We start from the raw sequence: 2,500 nt of genomic DNA on the forward strand, positions 1-2,500 counted from the left end.
AGCTAGTAAGTAGTTAGTGCTATTCATGAAGCAGTTTCTTTACTCACGCCGGTGGTTCCTGTTTCTACTTGAAGAAAAACCTGCTACGTGAATCGTTTGCATAGGAAAAAGGAAACATTTCTCTTACGGTGGTATAAACCATAACTTATGCGAAAGGATGAGATTACGAAATGTGCGTTAGATCTAATCATTCGACTTAGTTATTTATAACAACGACGATTAGCATAAATTATTCCGCATAATTCATTATATATATCTCTCTCTCTCTCTCTCTCTCTCTCTCTCTCTCTCTCTCTCTCTCAAATTCATTTCATTTGTCATTCTTTTTTTTTTTTTCCTTGTTTTTTTTTTTTTTTTTTAATCTTTTTTTCTCCTTTTTTTTTTATTATTATTTCTTTGTTCTCACGTAATGTCATTTAAACGTCGAGTTGATCGTCCTTTCGGAGATGTTATGAAATAAATGGAAATTTTTCTAAATTCACCATAGAAACGATTCTATTTATTTATTTATTTATTTATTTTTTTCTTTTTTTTTTTTTTTTTTTTAAAGGACGATCTCTATTTTTTCCTTGTTATTTTTTTCCCCCCTTCTTTTCTATTTCTCTTTTTCTTTTTTTTTTTTTCTTTTTCTTTTCTTTTTTCTTTCTTCGGAAACATTAATTTTACTTCGGACCTGTCCAACCAACTCAACGAAATAATTATTTTGATGAGTTTTAATCGACTGTACGTTTGGATATTTCGATTGATCGAACGTAAGCCATATGGACATAATAAAGGCATAACAAACGCTCTCCCTGTCTCCCTACGCAGTGTGGTATAATTGCCTAAGCGACAGGAATTTATTGCCCACTAAAACCGTGAAAATATGCAAATTATTTAACAAAGGTCAGGATTCTCGCGAATGTCGACGCGTTTGAAAGAGAAAGAGAGAGAGAGAGAGAGAGAGAGACACCAGTTTGTTCTTATGAGCGAAACCATAAATCAAACGACGCGGCATATCGATTTCTGTTGTAACGATTACGCTATTAACTTTTCCCGAATGTCACTGTTAACTTTTTCTCGGCCGTTTTTTTTTTTTTTTTACATATACGATATTACGAATTTAATCGTATTTACAAATCGTACGCGATTCGAATAGAACGTTCTTTTTTATTTTCCTTGAGTTAAAAAAAAAAAAGAAAAAAAAAAAAAGAAAAAAAAAATGAAAAATCTATAGATCACTTTCCGAATTGAAAATTCTCGCGTAGAAAATTTTCATCCGATCATTTGATGTCGTCAAAAAATTGATAAAACGATTGAAAGGGACAATGTAGAATATAGTGTTTGCGAATAACCATGTACAATCAAGGGGAGAAAATATTTCAGATAAAAGAATATCACCGTCCAACGTTCGTCGACCAGTAGAAACTTTATCGTATGTATTTGTACGTATACGTAGATATATAACAGGAAAATAACATCGATTGGAAAGAAATCGATATTTCTACTCTTGCTCCTTTCAAACAACCTTATGAATAAGGTATAACAGGAAGAGGTAAAGAATCTCGATTGAATATCTGGTTCCTTTAAAATATATCGAACGTTTACGTTATCGTTTATTATATTGAAATTCGAAAAATTTACGCGGGACATCTGACAACAAGGAATGAAATATTTTTAAACATATATATATATATATATATATATATATATATATATATATATAATATATAAATAATAATGTATAAATTCCTAGAAAATCTTAGCATATTCCAGATATCGGCTTGAAAATTATCTATAAACAAATAAAATTGGAAATCAAGTTATGCCATAAAGAAATCGGGATGGATTAATTAAACGTCCAAAAAAAATTTTATATGATCGAGTTCGATGATAAATTGAATGGAAAGGAACAGCGATTTTTTTTTCTCTCGATATAAAAAAGCTTTGCAAGTCCACCTGCTCAAGCTCGTTACTCGACGTTCGCTCATCCATTCGTATATAAGAGAACGGGACGAACACTATACATACACACATATGTATATATATATATATTTATATATACGCATAGAAGCGTACGTGTATGGAGTTGACGATAGGAAGCAAGTGGCGGCACTTTCTTGCAGCGTACGAAGTGAACGGGCAAAGATAATAGCGCTGCCATCTATTGGGAGCTGCGTACACTAGACGCAGTACCTTTGAGAGAGACTTTGTATGTGATATATATGTATGTAATACAGATATATATATATATATATATATGTATGTATGTTACACATTGTACCAAGCTTGCGCGCGCACATCTCTTTCCTTCTCTCACTCGCTCTTCTGTTCTTCTCTCTTTCTCTTCCTAGCTTACGCATACTATTAACTCGAGTAGCGATAACTCGCTTTATCGGGTCGCCGTGTGTACGACTTTGCAGATAGGAGCGATCTAGCCGATAAATAAGAATTGTGTACAAGATAGATGTATATATATATATATATATATATATATATATATATATATATATATATGTAT

General features: G+C 31.8%; 1 protein-coding gene across 6 annotated transcripts in view; it reads right to left on the reverse strand.

The window, feature by feature from the left end:
• Positions 1-2,500, reverse strand: part of LOC124948405 (homeobox protein abdominal-B-like) — a 69,760-nt gene that overhangs the window by 3,010 nt on the left and 64,250 nt on the right. The window lies entirely within an intron of this gene.

This window comes from Vespa velutina, chromosome 4 (assembly GCF_912470025.1).
Source record: "Vespa velutina chromosome 4, iVesVel2.1, whole genome shotgun sequence".
Taxonomy (NCBI): domain Eukaryota; kingdom Metazoa; phylum Arthropoda; class Insecta; order Hymenoptera; family Vespidae; genus Vespa; species Vespa velutina.